This window comes from Barbus barbus (assembly GCF_936440315.1).
Source record: "Barbus barbus genome assembly, chromosome: 16".
NCBI classification, from domain to species: domain Eukaryota; kingdom Metazoa; phylum Chordata; class Actinopteri; order Cypriniformes; family Cyprinidae; genus Barbus; species Barbus barbus.
Window position 1 is genome coordinate 24,687,374 of NC_136744.1, and position 27,239 is coordinate 24,714,612.

At 36.3% G+C, this 27,239-nt stretch overlaps 1 pseudogene across 1 annotated transcript; it reads left to right on the plus strand.

The window, feature by feature from the left end:
* LOC306882574 (golgin subfamily A member 7B-like) lies at positions 1-26,258 on the plus strand (annotated as a pseudogene). The gene is made up of 6 exons: positions 1-8; positions 4,528-4,665; positions 18,824-18,949; positions 19,767-19,919; positions 22,652-22,753; positions 26,175-26,258. The product of its transcript is annotated as a golgin subfamily A member 7B-like (transcript).
* Positions 26,259-27,239: the final 981 nt, after the last annotated feature.

The following is a 27,239-nucleotide window of genomic DNA, read 5'->3' on the forward strand; positions in this document are numbered from 1 at the left end:
ATGACGAGGTAGGCCATTAAAAATATCTAATATCTCATGTAATATCTTTCTACTGCTCCATTTATCTCTAGTGTTTTACTCCTGCCAAATGTCTTCTCTTCATCTTACACTGATACTTTAGCAACAATATATTCTGCCAGACTTGACTTTGACTAATCAAATCAAATCCCATTTATCGAATAAGTGAAGTGAAGTGACATACGGCCAAGTATGGTGACCCATAATCGGAATTTGTGCTCTGCATTTAACCCATCCAACGTGCACACACACAGCAGTGAACACACACACACCGTGAACACACACCCGGAGCAGTGATATAAGGGCTTTAAGTTCACTTGACCCCTGTGTTCTAAAACTATGATAAATGTCTATTTGCTTTTCTAACAATTCCAAGTTAATAATATTTTATTTTTGCATTTTCAGAATTCTCATTTCCTGCAATCCTGGAACAGAACATGATTTTGATCACATTCCAGCTGTCTCCTCCTGTTGTTAAGTCAACATTTAGGCAAAGGACATTTTTGGTGGCAAAGAGCCTGACCAGTCCTGCAGAACACACATACACACACACACATACACACACACACAAATAACAATTGCACAGACTTGCAAAAATCCCTTAATAAATTAAAATCAGAAAATGTGCCCTTGAAGCATATGAGTACTAAGAAATCTGACAAGGCATATGTTTTCAAAGTTGTAAAGAGACAATTTTGAGGTTTTCCTGAACCTTCTAAGGGCAAACAGTAAATGTGCTGGACAGCATAGTTTGAATGGCCACATACGTTTGTGCTGTCTACAATTTTGTTTTTCCATTGTGGAAAATGCCAAAACTGTTGTTATTACCAAATTACAGATGCACAAACTTCACTTTGTATGAAAATAAAACTTGTTTACAGTATTAACTGGCACCACCTTCTGGTTTATTAGTGGGATTCATTTAATTGAAAATGTCAAATATGGTTTTTGAAATAAAATTAAATAAAACACTCCTACACTTACTTAAACCATGCAGTTTACTAGAAATGCTTTATTCGCATGAAAACAATACATGCAAATATAAATGGAATAAAAAAGTAATTCCATTACATTCCATTTTCATATTTAATCAAATAAAATTTGCATTATAAATATATAATTTCATAATCTGATTTATATTAAAGTACAACTTCTCAGGAAGGAGTCAAAGACATTTGGTGAACATTCCCCGGAATAATTGTGCTTTGTCATGATAATATCTTCCGACTAAAAGACAGTAACACTAGCTGTACATGTCAACACCAGTCTAATATTACAAAAAGAAATGCCAGATTTCATAAACAATATGCCAAGAGAATGGAAACAACCTTAGGAATGCACGTCACACACCAAAGTCAATAATTCCATGGTCTGTGAAGTGTTGCAATATGTTTTTCTCACACGTTTCTCCATCTGAATGTGCCTAAGGATCCTACTGAGAGTTTGGTGTGATCCAAAGATCATTCCAGGTGGTCAGATAAAAAAAAGAGGAATCTGTTTTTGTTCTGTTTCCTTAGCAACAGTGACGTTCTCATTGTCCTTAGACACATCTTCCTAGCAAGTATATACAGTGAGCTCCAAAAGGCTGAGTTCACAATGAAAATCTGCATTTAAACCGGGAAATAAACAGATGGTTTGAAAAATGTTATTCTGCTAAATGAATGAGAATGATTTGATGTTCTGTAGTATTTGACTGAATATAAAAATGTATGAACTCCTTAGACTGCCAGATTTTTTTCAGAAATCAGCACGCATCAGATTTCATAATCCATTGCATTATTTCATATTAAAGCAATATTCACAAGAAAGCATGTTGAATAGAGAATAGAAAGAAAAAGAAAGATCTGGAATAGTTCTATAAACATTCACTCAAGCCTAAGTAATAAACATATCAAATTCACACTCTAATGTTTTTGATCTTGTGATTAGTTTAATATATTATCCATTGCATTAAGACATATGATGAAGGCATACAAATGTACTGCATAGTAGGAATGGTTTTGCCGCTATAGAAATCTCTTCTGAAAGGTGCCTGTGTGCATCTATTTAGGGAGTTCTATTTTAGCTCCCTTTCTGCAATGTTAGTAACAAGGCATGGTGAGATTATGCACTTTATTTTTAACACCTCTATAAAAAGACACAATAAACTGAAACGCTTTGTTTTATTTATATCACAGATCAAACCCTCTTTTTTTCTTTCCAGTTCCCTCCTATGAGACAGACGTTTCTGTGCCAAGGGATGGTGGCATCTGCACAAGACATTTTTGGCCTAGATGAAAGACAAAGGAGGAGATTCCCATTCTCCGGCATGCCTGGGATTTTCCTTCACACAATCAAGAGTGATTATCAAGTAAATGCTCTTAGTTCGGCATGCTTTCCGATTCTATTTTCATTCAGGAAAGATTTCTCCTATTTATGAAATCAAAAGTGCCCATTATGAAAAACTGGAGTCATTTATAATCTCCTTTGATATAAGAGAAACAATTATTTTGGAAATTAAATAAAGCAGCTTTGCTTCCCACGTTTTGCATGCTTGTTCAAATTTGACCTTATATTATCTGACATTCCCAAAGGCGTTATGCTGTCTAATCAAATAAGCTGTGATTAGTGTATACGCTTCCTCTGTTTTTTCTCAGATGTATCATCTCTGAACGTGTGCGCGATTGCGTGCATGCCTTGGGCAATAAGCTTTTTTGATTATGTCAGCCCAAGTGGGCCTGTAATGCTAATTGTTTTACTGTTTGGATGCAAGGCGAAGTTCTTTTGCTATGATTATGTAGCATGCAGTTACAGTCTTCAGCCAGAGACAGGAGCAGATGGTATTGTCCTGTGCCCAATATGATTCAGATTAGCTATCTCTAGTTCCAGCTATCGAAAATGACAAATGTTCCTGTTTGGAGAGAGAGTTGTTCAATGATATCTTATTTTCATGTCAAGTCAAGTCAAGGCTGTTAGTTAAGGTGCGCTTTCCAATAGTCTTACACTGGGCATTCCACCAGATTTGTGCTTTGAAATGTTCATTTAGAGCTCACTTTAACACGCATATGCTGCATGCAACTTGCTTGTTTTTACTAGGCATGTTCATGGTTAAAACATGACTACTCTCCGGTCCACGTATTGGTCGAAGCCCATGAGCGTCCAAACATCAGCAGCGCCATCGATACATTTTTAAGAGATTTTGCTTTTCCTGTGAATTATGCAGTCTGTTTCATGCATGTATGACTCAGGCTGAGCCACCTCAATGATCGCCAGAGAAAGATATTTTTGCAACAAACAGACGCAGGGAAATGCCAGCACAACATAAACCTGTCATAATTTAATTTCAGATGGAATGTTAAGTGTTTATTAGGCTAAAATAAAATATTTTTTATACTTGGATTTACATCAGACATCAGTCCATCCAATATGATATGCACACCACTGCCTGTATATCAGTATGTACAGTCCTCCATCCACAAGTACTGTACATTGTGAATACACTCATGGGTCGCCTTCATCGTATACTGCACAACCCATTAGACCAATATTCAATATATATCTCAGTGTTGGAGATCTTAACAGCAAGAATGAATGATTGAACCTGTTTAGCCTTGGGGGAGCCTGCATTTTCTCCAGAAGGTACAGTAGCTGAAACTCACCATGGAAAACATGAATATTGAATCTTGAGTGTCCAGCAATGACACTGTAGTAATATAAAATTTGTAATATGTTATCAGACATTTTGGCTAATGTTCTGGCAAAATTCTCTAGATGTTATGAACAAGTTAACAGAATTGAACATTTCTTCAGTCTTATCTGGTATTTAAAAAAAAATACTTTTACTTTTTTACATTTTACTTGCATGTAATTGTTTTATTTTATTTTTTAACTATATTTCAGAACTTTCAATGAACATTTAAAATTAATGTCCCCATAATGTTTGCAAAATTATTAAATGGAACCTTCTCTTAATGTTTTCTATAACAGTTGCATAACCAAAAAAAAAATGTTTTTAAACATAAAAAGGTTACATTTTGTACATTTAGAGAACATTAATAAGTAAAGCTTTAATTCAGAAATAACTTAAAGAGATGCTATCAAAACATTATTAGAATATGTTTTGTTAGCTGTATACTGTAAACTTGTTTAAATGTATAGAATGTATAAATCTTGCATCTATACTGTAAAAATGCAAACCTTCAGGAGCTCTTTCTACATAATTTGTCTCATAAATAAGGATTTTAATATTTTTTTCACTTGAATAAAACAAGTTAAACACCTTCTGTGTTACATGACTTTATTTTATTTGTTTTATTATTATTATTAGCTATTATTATTACAGTGTAGTCACTGTAAACGTCTCAACATCTAAAAATGGAGGGTCTTTCGTTATTGATTAAGTACTTTTTAACCTCAGTGTTTATGTGGTAATATACTCCTCTGGTGGTCCTGCTCCCTCTCTCAGAGTCTCTAGAAGATCCAGTGTATCTACAGACATGAAGTGAAGCACATCTGTACTTTCTGTACCAGTCACGCCTCCTCCATCAGTAGGACGCTGCTCCACCCTCTCCAGCGCGTTCATCTCTCCGTCCGTTACTGTCCCACGAGTGGAGAGGATTTCAGCACCGGGACAGATCCACCACCGTCTCATGCATCATGGCGACAGAGGTAAGAGTCATTAACGCATTCATTTGAGCTTCGTGCGAGATGAACAGACAGCGGAGAGCGGGTCCGTTTCATTCGCGTGGTTTGGGTGAAGTTGTTTTGACACCTGCTGTGGGGTTGAATCACGATGTTTTCTGTAAACGCTTTAGATGAGACGCGTTCAAGGAAGCCAATTAAGAAATGGAGACGATGTTTCCTTTAAAGGTTGATTTAGTCGATGTGACACAGAGTTTTCCAATGAAACCAGCCAAAAGTGAAGCATTAATATTTTGTGGTCAGAAAAAAAGACGCTCTACCGAAGAAAGTGAATGATACAGACAGACTGATGTGTAAATCAGCACCCTGGACAGAGACACAAATATACAGACTGAATAAAGAACCAACAGATGCTGAAGTAGAAGAATTTATTACGCGGCTCTTTGGAAAACTTGATTCTGATTGGTCAGCTGCGCCATTCATATAATTTCGATTAATGACCGTGGTAACAGTATAAATAACAGTTCATCGGGGAAACCCATGTTTCCTGTGCTCCTGTTTCTCCAAGTAATCTAAATAAGTATTTTTTTGTTGTTGTTGTTTATTTTATTATTTATTTATTTCAGTTTATAATTTAAAATAAAAAGCTATGTAAAAGTTGGACTTCAAAACAAGCACGGATATGTTGATCAGTTTATTTTGCAATAATGACCTGCTAAGTGTATTATGCCTTGCATATAAACCAGTGGCTTTCCTTCACTATAAGCAATTGTGCAATTATTGTAATTATAATAATTAGCAATTATTTTAATGGTCATAGTCTTATGATTATCTGGTGTGAGATTTGTTTCACTGATATATTTTGTGTTGGTGAATGGAGAGATTCTGACAAATCCTTAATTATCAATAATATTTTAAGATCAATCTGACTTGTATTGTTAATACCCGCATAGCAACACCCTGGCAACCATATGCAATACTCTAGCATCATAAATGTTTTAGCAACTTCATAAATTTAAGGTTATTTATTTTATTTTTTTCACCCTTGTTGCCATCATATGCATCATTATTCATAATTAAACATAGAATGCAAGCATGGATGGGCATATTTAATATGCATAAGCATCCACATCTCTTTTCTCTAAAGGCATATGTTCCAAATACCATTTATTTTCTCTATTTAGGAATAATGTTTGTATGGCTGCCCTTTATCCTTAATGCATCATCAACTCCTATCCAAACAGCATAATACATGGTTTATATTTAGGCATCTGTATAGATTGCATGCACTTTCTGTTTAATCATCTTGTTTACAGATTTATTCAGAAGGTAGCAAGACAAATCCCTCCAGTGAGAATACACAATGAGATTCCACGGTTTGTAATGTATTCAGGGAAACAATTGTATCCCTCAGCAACCTAGATTTTACTTTTACTAGGATATTGAAACTGGTTGTTGACTCTCACCTAGCCAACATTCACTGGGCAAAAAAATGTTTTTGCTGTCACAAGAAGAGTTGTCATGCACTTGCTCTAGGCATCTTGTGGTCTTTTTGTCCTGCATCCGGTTAGTTTTCATTAAAATATATTGTAATGAGTCATGGGAATGTTCCAGGAATGCTCCGAGAGTGTTTCCTTCACTTCACTGGTCAATTTAGCATTTGGTGCCATAAACTCTGAGGCTTCTTTAGATGGCTCTCTAGCTTTTTCTTTGACATGCACCTCAAATTAACTGCAGTTAATCCTTAAAATAACTACTGCTGGAAATAAATCAGGTCGTTTTATGTTCTGGGGCTACTGTGACAACTGATGTGTGATGTGTTTCTGTTTTTATGCAGAGCTGCTGCATTAGACAGTCCTTGGAGGTTTGCTTGCTATTTATCTGTCTAGATGAGAATCCAAAGTCAACAGTGTTTTTACCCTTGTGAAGGGGCTCATAGCATGGCTATTAAAGACTCCCACATTGATTTGTTGTGTTTTAAGGGCCTGGTAGCTACACAAACACACACATGTTGGGTGCCATGTGTTATGGGGACATTCCATTCCTTTTATGGTTTTTAGTGTGCAGTATTTTATCTCCAAATCTCCTATTTATCTCCATACCCTAACACTACCCCTAAACCTACCCCTCACACAAAACCTTCTGCTTTCTACTGCTTTGTTTGTTTGTTTTTTATTTTGTTTTTTTTACTTTCTACAAAAAACTTTATTCTGTATGATTTATAAGCTGTTTTCCTCATGGGGACCAAAGAATGTCCCCACAAGGTCAAAACGTACTGGTTTTTCTATCCTTGTGGAGACATTTGGTCCCCATAATGTAGGGAATACCAGGTACGCATACACCACAAGGTTACCGTAGATTTTAGTCATTTTTTATAAAAAGCCAACTATAAACAATGTAGACTAACCATAAACCTACCTAAAGGAATATTTGTGTGTGTGTGTGTGTGTGTGTGTGTGTGTGTGTGTGTGTGTGTGTGTGTGTGTGTGTGTATGCAAATACAGTATATAAGCAACATCACACGAGTAGGCATGAGATATGGCTGTATATCGGCAGGCCAAGTGCTGTAGGTAATCACAGCATGATGATATACAGCTATATTTCACGTCTACGAGTGTGATATTGCATTTATACAACAGTTAGATGGTACAAGTGTGTAAATACATAAACAAAATAACAACGGAGTGTCTTTAAAAGCCCTTTTTTGTGCAGAACTACTTCCTTCCGCCATGGATACAAATCTAAAATTTACAGTTTAACAGCTGAGCCCAAGCCTCCGTCACTAATTGCAAAACGTCACTTTAGAACTAGTAACAAAGGAACATTGAGTTGCTTCATTGTAAGCTTATTGTATTACTGTATTAAAAGCCCACTGTAATATGTAGAGTATTATGACAGCGAGATGGACTGGGCGAGTGTGATTAGCTGCATCTGATACAGGATTCATTCTTCAGATCAGTCTCATATTCACAATAAACATTAGTTTGAATATCTGCTGAGGAAAGCATTATCTTTGTTGTAACGTTAATATCCTTTCATCTGTAAGGGTGATTTTGCTGCTCAGTGCATTTGTTCACTGCATCAAGCTGTTATTGAAACCGAAAATAACTTCCGTTTATAGCATTTATAACTTTTCAATGTTTCTCAATACTAAACACTATTATTAAATACTATTTTTTATATAACATATTATTTATTGAATAATATTTTTAATAAACAACAACAACAGCCATCATAAAAGTTGCTAGGCAATTCAGTCAAATGTACAAAGGTAGCGCTCTGATATACAGCACTGAATTTACATAAACATGAGATTTTGCCAAAACTATCCTCTCTGGAACAAATAATAGATTAAAGGCAGGGTAAGCAATTTCTAGAAGCTAATGTTTATGTTTGAAATCACCAAAACAAACATGCACTATACTCCAAGGGTCTCGCCCCTATTTTCATAGATCCGCCCCACATATACACTCACCTAAAGGATTATTAGGAACACCATACTAATACTGTGTTTGACCCCCTTTCGCCTTCAGAACTGCCTTAATTCTACGTGGCATTGATTCAACAAGGTGCTGAAAGCATTCTTTAGAAATGTTGGCCCATATTGATAGGATAGCATCTTGCAGTTGATGGAGATTTGTGGGATGCACATCCAGGGCACGAAGCTCCCGTTCCACCACATCCCAAAGATGCTCTATTGGGTTGAGATCTGGTGACTGTGGGGGCCATTTTAGTACAGTGAACTCATTGTCATGTTCAAGAAACCAATTTGAAATGATTCGAGCTTTGTGACATGGTGCATTATCCTGCTGGAAGTAGCCATCAGAGGATGGGTACATGGTGGTCATAAAGGGATGGACATGGTCAGAAACAATGCTCAGGTAGGCCGTGGCATTTAAACGATGCCCAATTGGCACTAAGGGGCCTAAAGTGTGCCAAGAAAACATCCCCCACACCATTACATCACCACCACCAGCCTGCACAGTGGTAACAAGGCATGATGGATCCATGTTCTCATTCTGTTTGCGCCGAATTCTGACTCTACCATCTGAATATCTCAACAAAAATCGAGACTCATCAGACCAGGCAACATTTTTCCAGTCTTCAACCGTCCAATTTTGGTGAGCTTCACAAATGCTTTGCTGCATACCTCGGTTGTAACGAGTGGTTATTTCAGTAAAAGTTGCTCTTCTATCAGCTTGAATCAGTCGGCCCATTCTCCTCTGACCTCTAGCATCAACAAGGCATTTTCGCCCACAGGACTGCCGCATACTGGATGTTTTTCCCTTTTCACACCATTCTTTGTAAACCCTAGAAATGGTTGTGCGTGAAAATCCCAGTAACTGAGCAGATTGTGAAATACTCAGACCGGCCCGTCTGGCACCAACAACCATGCCACGCTCAAAATTGCTTAAATCACCTTTCTTTCCCATTCTGACATTCAGTTTGGAGTTCAGGAGATTGTCTTGACCAGGACCACACCCCTAAATGCATTGAAGCAACTGCCATGTGATTGGTTGATTAGATAATTGCATTAATGAGAAATTGAACAGGTGTTCCTAATAATCCTAATAATCCTAAAAAGGTGAGTGTACGTATGTGGCCTACGCAACCCAGGCAACGAAAATTTGGAAAATTTTCCCAGGAATTTTTGTGTTTCCATCGCGGTCTAAAGTACCGAGAAGATTAGGCAAATAGTCTGGTGACGTAACGTTAGGTCAGCGCGCATTTCTTAATACCCAGTACGCACATTTCGGTCTTGCATCCTCTGTAGTTCACGAGTTAGACTCGGGAGTGTGAACTTCCGCGGGCGGAACGACGCAAGTCCAGTAATTCTGCAAAGAGCAGCATACTTGATAACATCAGTCAGCTCCCCTTGGCTGCTGCAATCTTCCTCACTGTATTTACAGACGAAATATATCAAACACCACTGCCTCTTTTCGTTTTCATTTAAACATATTACTAGAACAATAGAATAAAGAGCAAAGATTACCTGTTAGATTTACCCAAAACTAATTATATCTTATGTTTATCCACTACAGAAACATCAGAGCCAGCGGCAAATGTCAGAAGGACTAGCCGAGGTTATGCTCCTCTCTTCGGGATACATGAGCACTGAGCGCCCGGTGATCGCGTGGAGCTCACGTCTACGAAATCGGCGAAGCACATTTTCTAATAGGCTCTGTTTTTTTATAAATATTTTTTATATTTTTTAAATTTGACTTTTAAACAACTACATTCGTGCCTGAAATACACACGTCCAGTGTATTCAGACTTAAGCTGTTGCATCAAAGCGCATCCGGTGTAGATACGGTGTTACTCACCTATCGAGAAGAAACAAGGCAACCTCGGCGCCCGATCGCAGGGCTTCCGCTCTCTTTGAGTTCTCTCCAGCACTGGAAAGCTGATCCGATATTTACACGGATCCTACTTCTTGCCTTATCGTTCCGCCGTTGTTTTCCTCTTTTGTTTTTTTATCTGCCATCTCTATCTTTCTGTTCACTGAACGCTCTCTCCTCCAGATCACGAGTAGACACACCCCTTACTGCTGATTGGCTACAAGATTGTTTTGGTACTCAGCCCCGACTCAGTTTTCTAAAACATTTTTGAAAGATTACATACCCTGCCTTTAATGAGACCGAAGACCACCGTTAGGTTGACCCATAACAAATTATATCTCATGTGTAACCACTACAGATCTGATATATATATATATATATATATAAATGTGTGTGTGTGTGTGTGTGTGTGTATATATATATATATATATATATACAGTGCCCTCCATAAGTATTGGAACAGTAAAGACAAAATTGCTTTGTTGGTTGTGGAGTCAAGACATTTGCAAATATGATTAAAAGATGAATATGAGACAAAACTACAGAATGTCACATTTTATTATTAGCCGTTTCAACACATATATGTTTTACCAAATAAAAAGAACAGCACTTTTAGAGTTCATCCCACTCTGATGTGAGCATAAGTATTGGGACAGTTGAACATAAGGCAGATGTAAAAGATTAAAAGATATTATTTAGTTGCAGATCCCTTGTGCACAATCACAGCAGTGAGTCTGTGACCCATAGACATCACCAGACTCTTGGTCTCATCCTTTGAAATGCTTTTGTGGAAATGGAATGCCTTTAATGCAGCCAATTCCAATTGTTGCTTGTTTTGGGGAGTTTCTGCCTTTACTCTCCTCTCCAGCTGGTGAAATTCATGTTCAATCAGATTTAAATCTGGAGATTGACTTGGGCAATCTAAGACTTTCCATTTCTTTGCCCTTATAAATTCCTTGACTGAATTGGCAAGGTGTTTTGGGTCATTGTCCTGATGCAATATGAAGCACTTCCCAATGAATCTGGTGGCATTTTCTTGACTATTGGTAGGCAAGATGGTTTTGTACCCTTCCAAATTCATTCTGCTACTGTCATCAGTAAAGTTGAGAGGGCCTGTTCCAGAGGCAGCCATGCATGCCCATGCCATGACACCACCTCCACCATGCTTTACAGATGAGGCTGTATGCTTGGGATCATTGCAGTTCCCTTTTTTTCTCCACATTTTTGCTTTCTCATCACTTAGATAAAGGTTCATCTTTGTCTCATCGGTCCATAAAGAAAGTTCCAAAACTCTTCTGGCTCACCTTTGTGCTTTTTTGCAAACTCTAATCTTGCCTTTCTATTTTTGGTGCTGGTCAGAGGTTTGCATCTTGCTGTGTAGCATCTGTAATTCTGTGTCAAAGTCTCCTCAGGACAGTAAATTGTCAGAGCATCACCCCAGCTTTCTGGAAGTTGTTGGTGATTTTACAGACACGTCTTTTAGGGTTCATTTTCACAGCTTTTATGATTTGTCTGTCATGAACTACTGTTGTTTTCTCAGCCGATCGGGTAGTTGTTGGTTGCTGGTGTCGCTGGTGGTTTCCAAACTCTTGATTTCTCCATGCCCTTTGTTTTTGCTAGCGCTCTAACTGACTTCCTCTTTTCTTTTAGCATCCAAATTGCTTGTTTTTCTCTCAAAGTCAGCTCCCTCATCTTCATCCAGGTTTGTGTGTGTCATCATCGAATACAAGATTCAGAATACAGAAGTAATGGATATAACTGATACGACACATTCCCTGCTTTTAATATCTGAAGAATTAATGCAACAGAACACAGCTGATCACTTAGAAAGACCTGTGAGGCAACTGTTCCAATACTTATGCTCACATCAGATAGAGGGATGAAACTCTAAAAGTGATGAACTTCTTAACTGGTAAAACATCTGTGTTGAATCACCCAATAATAAAATGTGACATTCTGTAGTTTTGTCTCATATTCATCTTTTAATCATATTTGTAAATGTCTTGACTCCACAGCCAACAGAGCAATTTTGTCTTTACTGTTCCAATACTTTTGGAGGGCACTGTATATATATATATATATATATATACAGTGGGGGGAACAAATGATTTGATCCCCTGCTGATTTTGTACGTTCGCCCACTGACAAAGAAATGATCAGTCTATAATTTTAATGGTAAGTTTATTTGAACAGTGAGAGAAAGAATAACAACAAAAAAATCCAGACAAACGCATTTCAAAAAAGTTGTAAATCGATTAGCATTTTAATGAGTCAAATAAGTAATTGATCCCCTATCAATCAGCAAGATTTCTGGCTCCCAGGTGTCTTTTATACAGGTAAAGAGCTGAGATTAGGAGCACTCTCTTAAAGGGACAACCTGTATAAAAGACAACTTGTCCACAGAAACAATCAATCAGAATCAGAATGAGCTTTATTGGCCTAGTATGTTTACACATATGAGGAATTTCTTATAGTGACAGAAGCTCCACAGTGCAACAGAAAGACAGCAACAGGACAGGACACAGATAATAAAGAATAATACAAATATCCAAATAGGCAATGTACAAAACAGCAAAAACACAATATATAATATAGACAATTATGGTGTACAATCAATCAGATTCCAAACTCTCCACCATGGCCAAGACCAAAGAGCTGTCCAAGGATGTCAGGGACAAGATTGTAGACCTACACAAGGCTGAAATGGGCTACAAGACCATCACCAAGCAGCTTGGTGAGAAGGAGACAACAGTTGGTGCGATTATTCGCAAATGGAAGAAACACAAAATAACTGTCAATCGTCTGGGGCTCCATGCAAGATCTCACCTCGTGGAGTGTCAATGATCATGAGAACGGTGAGCAATCAGCCCAGAACTACACAAGAGGATCTTGTCAATGATCTCAAGGAAGCTGGGACCATAGTCACCAAGAAAAGAATTGGTAACACACTACGCCGTGAATGACTGAAATCCTTCAGCGTCCGCAAGGTCCCCCTGCTCAAGAAAGCACATGTACAGGCCCGTCTGATGTTTGCCAATGAACACCTGAATGATTCAGAGGAGAACAGGGTGAAAGTGTTGTGGTCAGATGAGACCAAAATCAAGCTCTTTGGCATCAACTCAACTCGCCGTGTTTGGAGGAGGAGGAATACTGCCTATGAACCCAAGAACACCATCCCCACTGTCAAACATGGAGGTGGAAACATTATGCTTTGGGGGTGTTTTTCTGTTAATGGGACAGGACAACTGCACCGCATCAAAGGGATGATGGACGGGGCCATATACCGTCAGGGCCAGGGCATTGAAGCTTTTTTATAATAATAAAAAAAAGCAATAATAATAATAATAATAATAATAATTTGCTTATTTGCTACACTAAACATATTCTTTACTTATATACTTTTTGCACTTTTGTAATATAATATTAAAATATAGTTGTTGTGCATTTTTGCATGTATATCATTCTCAAAAAGTGAAAAATCATCTAAATGATATGGTTAGAATGGCAAAAGGATGGTTTTATTAAGATTTAGCAAATGTCCTGGGACTGTTTTATCCCCTATAGCTAAGTAAACCCAAACACAGCCATCTCCTTTTGGATACTTACACTCTGTGCCAAAAATAATTAATTCTATACAACAAAATAAACTGTTTTTGATTTATGTTACTTGTTAACTGTGATCTCCAGAATATCTTGAGATCATTAGAAGCGAATGACAAAACAAGATTGTAAAACAACAACATTTTAATAATGCAGTCATATTGCTCGTACTGAACTGAACGGACCTAACTAGAAAATGTAAGCTGATCTGAAACACATTTAAAATAAGACAGGCTGAATGTTTAGTGAAAAGATATTTGCATCTAGAAAGAAGGGAGTGAGAGAGGGTGGACAAGCGAAGCAATGAACTAGCACGACAGAAAGCAGTTCTACTGTGTAACAGCCCTCTTAAAGTGTCACAGCTAAAGCAACCTGTAATTTGTTTCATGTGACCCTGAGGCCATGTGCACTCAGCATCTCTGCTAGCGGTTAGAAAACGACATGCTTCCCTTTCAAGAGCTGCTTCATTTTCTAAAGCCATGGCATCCATGCACTGTTTACACTCAATGAATCTTACATATCTGCTGAATCGTTCTGAAGTTCTCCTTCTGTTCAGTCTCTAGTAGGTGGCAGATGTTTAGCACATGTGAGGTCAGTTACAAGGTAACAATCTGAATGTAACCTGTACAATTATGCAATGATAGCTTTTCATAATGGTGCTTAGAATAGAATCAAGAATATCAGGAATAGTTTCGGATACAGATATTTAATTTTGAGCATAATATCAGTTATATCATTTAATAAATAAGTATTTATGAACTTGTGCTAAAATTTTATACTGCTTGGTTTAATATTTAATGCAAAGAGATTCAGATATTTTTAAATGTGATTAAGCATCCTAATACATTTCTGTACTTAATGCTAAATACAAATTCAAAGCAATTCCTATGAGTTTATTTTTGCTTGAGCTGATTTTCTGTGAAAATCTATTTGGTATGAGAATTATTCACTTATAAACAAGCTTCAAAAGGCAGCCACATTCTATTTAAAAGCAAATGAGTTATTGGGGGACAGGAAAGTCAGTTTATAATCTCCTGGTATTTAATTAACATGGATAACAAAATGTGCTCAAGATCAGCAGTGTTATATTATAAAGGCATCTGTGCACAGGATGGGTATCAAATGCTTATTGATCTGTTTGTGAGTAAAAAAAACAAAAAAAAACACTTAAACCATTTGAGTTAAACTTGAGGAGAACAGATAAGTAAAAAAACAGAGTTTCTTTTTAGTAGAATTTTTAACAGTATTAATTTAATGAAAATATTAATTTCTTTAGCAAAACATAACTGTCTATTGTATCATTGTATCCATCTTTTGAAAAAAAAACATCTATCATAAAAAAATAAATAAAAAATGTTTAGGATATTATTATTATTATTAATCAGCCGTACCTTTCAGTAGCCTATACAAAGCATATATTTATAAATTTATTTATTTATTGCCAAGGTTATGAGTTGTTGTTTTTTTGTTTGTTTGTTTGTTTTTGTATGTTTTTCACAATGCTAAAATTTATAATTGTCCTAGGCTTCATTGAATTTTTTTTTAGGGGGATGGGTGTCTTGTGTACATATAGTAGAGTATAGATAATTAAGTTAAAAAGCTCCATACAGTATTACAGTAGCTAGTTGTGAGGAGCTCAGTGACATTGGGCAGCTGGCCTGTGCATCAGTCCTAACATATGATTGATATATATTTCATTTGAATGGTTTTAGTCTCTTTTATGTGCTGCTTAAAACTGAGCTCATAAGCTGGCTCACTTACTTGTAATGAGTCCAATATTGTTAAACACCCAGCCCTCCAAGGCAGAAAAGAGGTATTTTTGCTCTCTTAGTCGATTGGACTCATTCACTTATAACATGTAGGTCTATAAACCACCATTAAACTGAAGCGAGTCTATCTTTTGCTTCCTCTTCAGTGTCTCTCAAGGGTTTGAGAGCGTATCAGCATTTCTCTTTTTCTGTGGGAAGAAACCCGAGAGCTGTAAATGTTCTGCCTCTGTCACATCTGTTTAAAATCATCTTCCCCATTCACAAGGGAAGGAAGAGGAAATGCCCTGAGAGTCTGTGAAGTTTTGAATGGACACATCTTTCTTCCTAATATGCCTCTGCAGATCTGCTCAGCTACTTGAAATGCAGCTCAATATTGGCAGCATCTAGAATCAACCTCTGACCCCTCAGATGTTCCTGCTGGACAGACCGTTTCATTAAAATTCATAACCTTTTCCTCAACTGATGAATTTAATTGGCCGTGACCATCTCACTGCTGAGAGTTGTGATTGCCGATGATGCTAATGGTCTCACTTCAGGAATGTCACTGTACCCTCATTCACCTTTCAGACTTACTCACCAATTACAGCCATGCTGACTTTGACAGTTCAGGATTTAGAGAAATCGGATGGTTACTCTTTTTATAGCCAATCCGTTTACTGACCGTCTGATGCAAATTAGACACAAAAATGGCAAGAGCTTATAGAAATTGCCACTTCCAGTGTCATTGGCTGATAAAACTTGTACACAAAAATGGTGTAAATACAGTTTTTACTCTGAAATTGTTAGTAACTTTTACAATTGATTAAAAGTAACATTTTAAAAGTGAAATTTTGAAAGACTGAAATTGTATTTTCTTGTGAATTGTACTTCAGTAATCTTTTGTTTTATTTTTAACAACTTATTTTTTACAGTATATACAAAGCTATACAATTAATCAATCAATCAATACAAAAAACAACAACAACAAAAATGCCAGCATTTTCTCATCTTCCAAAACTGTAGGACTTACTTTCATATTTGGATCACAGAAAAAGATATTTCGAAAAAAAGAAAAGAAAAAAAGTCTAAACATCTATAGGTCTAATGTTGTTTAAACCTCTACGTTCTTTAAAGGAATAGTCCAAACAGCTGATAAAAGCACCACAGTAGTCCTTGAGTAATCCACATGACTCCAGTCCTTCAATTAACGTCTTATGAAGTGAAAAGCTGCTTGTTTGTAATAAACAAATCAATCAATAAGACATTTTAATTTTAAACTATCACTTCTGGACAACATATGAGTCTATAATCCATAATATTGCCTCCTCCGGCACCCATTCACTACAGAGGATCCATAGGTAAGCAGATGGTTTTGTGCTAAATTTCTTAAAATCTTTGCCCATGAAGAATCATACTACATCTTGGATGGCCTGAGGGTGAGTCAGTTTTCACCAAATTTCCATTTTTGGTTGAACTATTCTTTTAAATTGTCTTCTGTTTTTGTTCTGCACAATAAATGAAGTCATACAGGTTTGGAACAACATACCTAACTTGCAGATGTCTTCTGGGAGAAATCCAACTGTGGACAGTCATGTGGCCAAATAAGCCACTTGCTTGTGGATATGCTAACAGCTGCTGAGGGATTTCAGACAGCAAAACAGCTATTATGAGCGTCCTCAACCTGAGTCTCCCTGAGCGATGCCTCCGTGGAGGAGTGCAGGGATAATTAGGCTCGTCTCATTTGGCGTGAACTAAAAGGCATTGTGTATCGTGGCAACAGTGAAGACTAATTATCATTCACGTCCATCCTTTGGTTGCTAATTCTGACTTTCTTTGTATTTGTTCCAGTGCTGGATAGTGTGAAGTCATAATGACAACATGTAGTTGACTTTATTGCTATATTCTTGAAATCTTGCTCAGGGGTGGCTCTTTTAGTTGTGCCTGATTTAATGATCAACTTTTGTCTGAGATGTTTCTCCTAAAACACTACAATGTCTGACTTTGATTGCAGACTTAGCCAATTTGAGCACAGTTTAAAATATTGTTAAGGTTTCTAAAGCAGTGGTTCTATGTCTTTTTAATTAAAACTAAAAACCATTAAAAAACATTTTTGTTAACAAATATGAAAAATGACTTATTTTATAACTTATTTTACTTCAGGCAGAATGTTTATTAATTTCATTTAGTTTGACTTGATTTTCTAAAATAACTAAAACTAAATATAAAAGTAAAACAAAAATTATAGACATATAAAGAAATTAATAAAATGGGTAAAAAGTAAAGAAGAGAGTTATATAGACCTGGCTTGAGGGTGAGTAAATGGGGTAATTTTCATTTTTGGGTGAACTATCCCTTTAATCTCATTGCTTTCTAGGATAAACAATGGCAGTATTAAAAATATTTAATTTGTGTTGTTTTTTCCCTGTCATTTACAGCCCATAAAGTCATATTTCACACCTTTAAAGAATCATTAAATCTGTATCATTCTTTCTGTATGTTTCAGCACTGGCCTTGCAAAGTAACTTTACCATGTTAGCAACAGAGAGAATTAACAATAGACTTATTTTTGGCATCAAAGCTTTCAGCAATTACACTAATGAGACCACAGCTGTGAGACCAATTAATTTTTTTGCTGAAAATAAAGCTGTGAGCCTTGTCTTATGTCTTGATCTGTTAAAATATGGATTTGTTTACAAGGGGGAAACAAGGTCTCAAAAGAAAGAAACTGATGCATTGCTTACAATGTGTTAAGTGATATGCTCAGACAGAAAACTACAATCTGTTCTTAATTCATGCAGTTGTTACTATTTGAAAATGAAATTTATGAAACAGACTTTTGCCGGCAGCCACTGTAGACAGACTGAGTGCTGCAATATGTCTGTCTGATTGTCAATTAGAGAATCAGGAGAAATGGGACACAGCAAATGGTCATTAGAGATGGATTTGGATCAGGTTTCATTCTCTCTCTTGGCTCATTTCTTGATGTTTCCAGAGCTGGTGAAGATGGTTTTTACACATAAAGTCTTAAAACAACTCATTGAGTGTTTCTTTTCCTTCTTTTGATTGATGCTCTGTCTTCTTTCTGGCCTGGATTTTATAAACATGCATACATATTACTTCGCATTTTTAAATATTATTGCTTCAGAGGCCCCTGTCCGTTTTTCATTTTGATAGACTCTTGATAGGGCCAGTCTCTATCATCTTATATCTTTTCTGTTTGTCTTGGAAGAGATAGAAATCGTAAAACATTAAATTAATTGACACATTGTCATACTGTCAGGACCCTCTCAAATGTAATCACAAATTCTTATCCACATGTACAATGATTTAACAGTGCAAGTAATGATTTACATGAAAAATGTGTAAAATGGTGTACACACAAGGCGCTAGTTATATCACTGGCCTGGTGACTGTGCCATTTGTCATTTTAAGTTTCAGAAGTGTGCTCATGAGCGCCACCTTTGAGACAGTCCTGATGTATTTTGCACCTCTTTTTAGTTTCACAACCTTCAGGAGCTGCGTCACAGTGCATCTCTGGCCACCAAGGTCTTCATTCAGAGAGAGTACAGTGACGGCACCCTCTGCAAATTCCAGACCAAGTTCCCTGCAGAACTGGACAGCAGGGTGAGTTTAATTTATGTGGTCACACATCCCATGATGCATTGTTTTCTTCTAAAAACTGTTGATTGCCTCAATCTTAAAGGAATAGTTTACTAAAAAAATTAAATTTGCTAGCTATTTACTCCCCTCAGGCTGTTCAAGATGTGGATAAGTTTGTTTCTTCATTTGAAGAAGTTTACCCTTACATCACTTGCTCACCAAGAGATCTCCCCTAGTGAATGGGTGCCATCAGAATGAGTCCAAACATCTGATAAAAAACATCACAATAATCCACAAGTAATCCATATGACTCCAGTCCATACAATTAACATGTTTTGTAGTCAAAAACTGTTTTTGAGAAACAAATCCATCATCAAGGCATTTTGACTTCAAACCATCACTGTTCTAGCTAAAATACCATAATCCTTATATAGTCCATAATCAATAATAATGCTTCCTCCAATGAAAAACTCCACCCTTTGTAGTCCACACAAATCAAAATACACTGACATATTTGTTTAGAATCGTTTTGGACTGTTTTTTGCTAGTAAACAATGCTTGATCTGTGCAGATTTCTCTCCTGATTCAAACCAGACAACTTTTCATTGTGGTAAGTAAGCAGTATTATGGATAGAGGACCAAGCAATGGTTTGCAGTTTTAACATCTTAATGATGGATTTGTTTCTTGCAAAATGCAGCTTTTTGCTTCACAAGACGTTAATAGATGGACTGGATTTGTGTGAGTTATTTGTGGATTATTGGGATGTTTGCTCTCGTTCTGATGGCACCCATTCACTGCAGAGGATCCATTGAATGAGTTTAACCTAATTGTTGTGTGCAGATCGAGAGGAGCCTGTTCGAAGAAACAGTGAAGACGCTCAACCACTATTATGCAGAGGCTGAAAAGATTGGCGGTCAGTCCTACCTGGAAGGCTGCCTGGCTTGTGCTACGGCCTACATCATCTTCCTGTGCATGGAGACACGCTATGAAAAGGTATCAAGATAAAGTCTTCTCCTGTTTCATTTGCAATACACTCAACATTCATCAAGAAGCCAGTTCTGAGATGTAAGATTGAGAACAGCTCCAACCCATGGATGCCTCTGAAGATCAAAGACGAGCATTCAGGGCTGGTCACCCAAGGATTCACACAGAACCAAAACATTAGAAAGTTTGAACATTTTGATGTGCCAGCCCATTTGAATCTGACCACACACATTCGCAGAGGCAGATGGAAATCAGTTTTTTTGAATAGCAGGCAAACAAAGTTTGATATGCGTAGATACGCCCTACTTAGACAATAGTTCCCTTGTGGTGAGCACCTGTCCACCAGTGGGCATATCTGACCAAATCATAACACGGCATTCAGTGCTGTGATATACTTCCAAAGGCCAGCAAATTACTCCATACAGGTGTGCTTCACCTGCACTGAGATAGAGCGGACGTAAAGTTGAAAGTCTCTCTCTCGCACTATATTCATCTTCATGCTTTAACATGTTTGAAAAGTGACGTCGTTCATGCCTGAACTTCGAGGTCACATCAGGCTTTTCGAGAGAGTTATTTGTAAACTCCAGACTGTAAAAATGCCCACTTTAATGGCAAACTCTGATAAACTGCACCCACTCATGATGAGCACTTTTGTTTGCCGCTCCAGCTGACAGGAGGCCACACATGAGTGGATACGGATGAGTTCTCTCATGCCCTGGGCTAGCATGATAAGCATCTTCCTCATCAAAGACGAGTGATTACACACACACAAGTCAGGGCACAGGAGACAAAGATTTAGAGTGTGCTGCACTATGTCACTCGTCAAGGCCTGAGACTGTAAATCACAAAATGACCTTTCGTTCTGTTGAGCTGCAGCAGTTCTCAACCTGTGGTACACGAGTTCAATGTCAAATCTGAATAAATCGATAAAAGAATCAATATATTATTATAATTATTAAAAAGTGAGCAGTCATTATTTCAAATATATGTACAGGAATCACAAGACAATGTTTAAGTTGCCTTGCCTCCAGTGATTTATTTGACATTCATTTCTTAGGCATTTAAAAAAATTCAAAAGACATAATGACTTCATGCCATCTCAATGCTTTATGGGAATAGACAGTTACCATTGAGCTCTTTTGGCTTCTCCAAAAGCATAAATCATTGCTTAACAACTTCGGATCTCATTGTGCATCTCTTTTTGAATGGTTATACCACTAAAAATCAGTTTCTTAATGGAGAAAATGAGATGAGACTTTTACTTTTCTGGAATCTGACTGTTGCGCTCCGTTGACAATTTTACTTTACCTAAATGAAAAATAAATAAATAAATAAAACACTGTGAGACCCACAATGCCACAGCTAGCACCAGCTCTGTTGCTGACAATCATAAGAAATACATAAGATATAAATATATACATATACAGTGTGTTTCGGAAATCTAAGACGGTACTGAAAATCTGGAATTCATTCATCTTATTTAAATCTGTAAATAAACAGGTTGTAAATAAACAATAAATAGAGGTTTTAGGATTTAAATTTTCTTTATTATTTTTCAAATTATGTTAAAAAGTTAGCATGTCAGTAACTAATGTCATGGTTAAAATCCAAGTGAATGCATGAACCAATACAGCGTTTACCTTAAATGCAATGCAAGTTACTTTGCACAAAAGAGTCTGATAAATGAATCAATGTAAATGTAAGTGCATTAAAGCTAAAGGTCGACATACGATATTCATGTTAATTTTTCAGTTCAACTTTCCACTCATTATATTATGCTGATATATAAGTTGTAATGAAAAGGCATTTAAACTGGTGGTCTCAGGCCTTTGGAGCTCATTGCATATTTACATGAACTTTTTATCATGATAAATGAATGTAAGTTTTTGGATAAAATTGTGCTTGTACACTTTGTTCTGGAAAAACATATTTCATTTTGGGTTGCACCAAGTAGCATATTAACAGCATGTGTTGGATTTACTCCTGTGAGTCATTGCTCATCCTGAAGTTTGTTCATGGCCACTGAACTCAGAACAGATCCGTTTTCTTCCCTTATTACAAACATCTCCTCCCTTTTCACGGCCGGTTCTGTAGAGTGGAAAGCAAAGCGAAGCAAAGTGATGCACAGTTTCATCCCACTGGGGTAGAGAAACACAGGCTGCCTTTGCAATGCTCACTTGAAAAGTCAAACAAATAAACTTGAGTAATTTAAATAAACTAATGTTATACAGCTTTGATGTTTTCACAAATGGCTCTGACAATATACAATGTAATAATGCACATTTATTTAGCTTTATAATACTATAGACTTGTATTGTTTTTAGATAAGCTATATTATAGTTGTTTTTTATAATAATTAAAATATTACTAAAATATATTTTTAAATGCACAGTAAAAAATATCCTAATTTTAATGGTAAAAGGCTGCAAAAATCGTTATATGGTTAAAAACAGTAATACTGTTTTATGTTACATCTTATGTTTTTAAATTGATGTTTATTGCATTGTTTTTAGTGTCATGCATGTTACCATGATGGTATTTTGTGTTTGTTTGTATGACACCATCTATTTATTAGTATTCACCTCAACTTATAGAACAACTTTGATGTATAAAGTGGCTTTTTTATTCCTTTTTATGCATTAGTTTAGTTTTTATCTTATGCTTACTTCAATGGATCGCTAGGGGAATCATAATAACCTTTCATTTTCCTCCTCACTGTGTCTCTTCTGTGACCCCCACAGATCCTGAAAAAGATCAGCATGTACATTCAGGAGCAGAATGAGAAGATCTATGCACCCCGAGGTTTGCTCCTCACAGACCCCATTGAGAGAGGCATGAGAGTGGTATCCTTTGCAAACACTCGGGATGTTTTTTTTTTTGTTGGCACCAGCTTGAAAAAGCTATGTACGCTCTATAACTTTAATGACTTATCTTATTTGCTTACTGATTTTTTTTTTCAGCTGTCACTTTAGGGTAAAATACTTTCCAATGGCCATGATTTTCTTTCTGATATTCAAAAAAAAATGAATAAATAAAGTTTATAATTGGTTTGGCAAAGCATGATACAAGTCAGTACTGTTGTGATTGTGTGTCTGCTGTTCTTTCCAAAATGAGAAGTCACACTTTCATACGAGTCGCAATCTATACAAAGAATATCACTTCACCTTTAGCTGTTCTGCTGGGGTGAAACTTTGACATGTTGATATAAAGCAGAATGGAAAATCAGCCTTATTTGTAGGCGTTTCTTTCCATTTTCCAGCACTGTGGTTGTAGATAGGAAACTGTGTGAGGCCAGACCTAGAAAAGGAGTGTTTGTCAAGATGATTAAAAGACACTTGCAAGTTAAAGACACTTGAACTGTTTGACAGCTGGAGTTTGAAGCCATTAATATTCAAAGTCAGACTGAACATCCATCAATGGGATTTTATATAGAAGAGGAGAAAATAAAATATCAAAAAGGGAACAATCTAGTTCTGTTACATCACAATACACCATTTGCTTCCAGTACACATTTAACCCAATTAAACATTATTAAAAATTCAAAGTTTGGAAGCATAACTCAAATATCTACATTGTTTGAACTGTGTTAATAGCTCAAAATAATTAAGTACAGTCTCAGAAATAAAGGTACAAAAGCTGTGACAGTGGTGGTATCTTTTCAAAAGATACACCTTTGTACATAAATTCTCCATCTTAAAGGAACATATAGTACCTAAAACGTACAAAACTGTAACTTTTAAAAGGTGCAGAGAGTGTATAAAGTTGAGGGAATCCCCATGAGCCATGCTAAAATAAAATAGTTGCACTACCGTTTCTAAACACCGGGCCGGTAAGATTCTTTTCATTTTATTTTTATTTTTTTATTAATAATTGTATTCTACAAATATGCATTCTGAAAAAAAGTGTCAGCGTTCCCAAAAAGATATAAAGCAGCACAACCATTTTTGACATTCCTATAAGAAATGTTTCTTGAGCACAAACTCCGCTGTACTGTGTAAAAAACACACACACACATTTGAAATTGTAAATAAACTAAAAATTATATATATTATTTAAGATGTTCTGCCAAAAACAAATTCATGTTTAATTACTAGACCTTACTTTGTAGCTATTTACTAGTAATTTCTGACAAAAAAATAGTTTTTGCACAAATAAGCCTGGAGTAATGACTACTAAAAATTCATTTTAAACCATATAAAAATAGAAAACAATTATTTTAAATTGTAATTACATTTCTTTGTATTATTGTTGTTACTGTATTTTTGTTGTTACAGCTTTGGGACTAGTTCAAACTGTTTTCCAACAAATTACAATCAAATTAGACCCAATTGCAACAGTTTGTTGGGTCATTGTGTAATCATTTTGAAAATGCTGTTTATGTTTCTCACGTTATAAATCCAACATGCATCTGTAGAAGTTTAAAATGTTGGCGTTTGTTGGGTCAGCGTGAAATAGACTAATTGTTTCTAAGCAGCTCACCTAATGAGATGTTGCTGCATTGCTCCTGTCAAGTCTTTTGATGCCTGGCTGAATGCTTGTCGCTTTGCAGAAATCAGGCTCAATGCACTGCATGTACCCCAGTAGTCTGCTAGTTGCCTTGGCAACCCGTTTCCTTTTTGATTATTATTTTGGTTTCCTTTTTTTTCACATTATATATTAAATTGTCATACGTAATCAAATTTCAGCATCTTTCAAGAAACTATTGTGTGTTTCTTTTCTCTCAAAGTCTATTGTCTATGTCTTCAGGTATGCCAGTAAATGCACTCCCAAAAGATCCTCCAGGAACATATTATTCTTTGGATCCCATAATTCTGGGTGATTCCTTTTGGGAAATCTATCCAGTGAACCATCAAGCTAGTTTGGCAATCCCAATCCTCCCTCTTCCCGCTGACTGCAGGCCCGGCTGGCTTTGGCAACCCGTCGTCAGCTCACAGTCCTGTGCAATCCAACCAGCTGTCACCTTAGGAGCAATGGGCAAACAATAGCTGCCATTCAGTTCCTACCACACTGACCACCAGTAACTCATCACAGAACTTTGGTTTAGCTCATAGGAAAGACATTTTCAACTTAAATTAAATCAATCGGTTGATGGGTTAAATTCCATTATTGCTATGCTACCACGTTTGCAAAATATTGCATATTCTCCACATCTGATTAGGTCTAAGTTTCTTGTTAGAAGGGAATGCCTTTAATAGCTGTCCAACTCTCATCTAGAACCTTTTTTAGGGTCCAAATTTGGGTTTTGTGGCTTTCAGAGCATGTCTATGAACGTTGGCCATCTAAATGTTATGTGTACTTTACAAAACAAACATTTATCGTACTTACACCACTGTTGAAAAGTTTGGCATAAGCAAGATTTTTTTAATGCCTTTGAAAGAAGTCACTTGTGCTCACCAAGGCTGCATTTATTTGATCAAAAATACAGTAAAAACTGTAATATTGTGAAATATTATTACAATTAAATATATGTAATTTATTCATGCGATGCATGGCTGAATTTTCAGCATCATTACTTTAGTCTTCAGTGTCACGTGATCCTTCATACATTATTCTAATATGCTTATTTGGTGCTCAACAAACATTTATTGTTATTATTATTTACAATGTTGAAAACAATTTGTTCTGCTTAATATTTTTGTGGAAACTGTTATTTGTCTTTGAATAGAGAGGTCAAAAGACCAGCATTTATTTGAAATATAAATAATTTGTCTTTGTCACCTTTGATCAATTATCAATTTAATGAATACTTGCTAAATAAAAGTATATATTCCAGTATTTTAAAGAATAAAATAAAATCTTACTGACCTCAAACTTTTATATTTTTAACGACTTCTGGGATAAAAGACCAACAATATTAATGAATATTGATCTTGAACTCATGTTTGTATATTTTTATTTAAAAAAAAAAGGAAAAATATAATCAAAATGATTCTAAATTATATATAAACTATTTTGATTAATCTAATTTTTTAAAAATAATAAAATGTTATGAAGCAAACAGTAGGGTGCAAGAAACTAATTTATTGTTTTGATTGCATGAAATAATAAAATGTGTAACTTGAATACAATATAAATCACTTTAGATTAAATCATTTTCCAAATGCATTTATATGTAAATATGACACCTCCTATTGTCCTCCTCCTATATATGACATCACAAGAAACAAGGCTCATTAAACAACTGAATGAGGTCTTTACATTTCTCATACACTGTTTGTTATATTTCAGCATCACAGCATTTAACCCTTGACTGTGGCTGTCTAGATTGAAATCTCCATCTTTGAAGACAGTGGCTCCACCAGCTCCAGCTCCACTGGAAGTTCTCCATCCAGTAGCACAGCTCAATGACTGGAGGAACAGCACCAGGGGTACGGGTACAGGGGGGCCAGTACGCTCCCCAAAATCCGCATGTTGAAACATGAGAGCACCAGATTTTAAAGAAAGAGAGAGAGAGAGAGAAAGTACAGGTACTGCTCGCTCGCTCGCTTCTTCCAAACAACAAGCACAAAGCCAGGAGCTTTAACTCACAAACACACCTCCCCTTCTCCACCTCATTTAATTCAGCCTCCTCTGCATTTCCATTAGTGACGGACACATTTTGATCAGATGCCCTCGATACTGAAATAAAAAGGACTAGCAGACAGGTACAATGGACAGAGTGCTTCCTACAGATTTCTCAGTGAGTTAGCTCTGGAAAATCCAGATTAAGATGGTTTTGAAACATGATACTATTATAGTTTTTGTTAAAAGTGCAGTATTTAATAATAACAGCTAGTGGTTGAATGGGTTGGCATGGGTTCAGATTCAAAATATTGGAGGGAGTTGTTTCTCCCATGCCTCTTTTTCAGACTTTACGCTCACGAGGGTTGCCACATTGAGGTTCACACAACAAGCAACTGACAACGAAAGGTGATGAGCCTGACACTGTAAGTTGATGAGCTGATTTATCCTCATTTTAATGTACCTCTGGTCATAGAGGTTTGAAGATTAATGCTGAGGCTTTTTAGGTTGAGTAGGATTGATGCTAATGCGATCTATGACCCAGATCTTTTGCAATACACAGTTTTTTCAACCAACTGGCAACCCAGGGAGTCAAAATACTATTGGGTAAATTGGCAGTGGGTGGAATCACAAAAACAAAAACAGACTTTCTGACACTGAACACACATTTCACAAGAATAACTGGCTTGTAGCATTGTTTTTTCATTGATATAAGTATGTGAAATATCTGCAAATATATTAAAGAATATTTGCAAATAATTTTGGGTATTTTTATGCTTTAGCACAGTCAAACAAATTACATACAGCACCTTAAATATTTTGAATTAG